Source organism: Trachymyrmex cornetzi, unplaced genomic scaffold (assembly GCF_001594075.2).
Source record: "Trachymyrmex cornetzi isolate Tcor2-1 unplaced genomic scaffold, Tcor1.1 scaffold525, whole genome shotgun sequence".
Lineage (NCBI taxonomy): Eukaryota > Metazoa > Arthropoda > Insecta > Hymenoptera > Formicidae > Trachymyrmex > Trachymyrmex cornetzi.
The window spans coordinates 57019-57278 of record NW_017299834.1 but is presented as its reverse complement, the minus strand read 5'-3'; positions in this window follow the sequence as shown (position 1 = coordinate 57278).

Below are 260 nucleotides of genomic sequence, written 5' to 3'. Positions count from 1 at the left end.
GGTTGAAGAGCGTCGTACGACGAAAATAGGATACAGTGTGATTCCAGCTTAAGACTCCACGACTATCTACGACTTCTATGGAGAGGACCCTTTTATGCGGGGTCTACAATAGAAGTCGTAGCGGCCGTAGGGTCTTAACTCGTAGAAAAGTGACCAAATTGATCATATAGCGTTTTCGGCCCGACCGGGTTTGCACCAACCTGGGTTGGATTAATGGCGTTTTGCGCTCTCCTATTGGTAGAGCGTGTGATATCAACCAA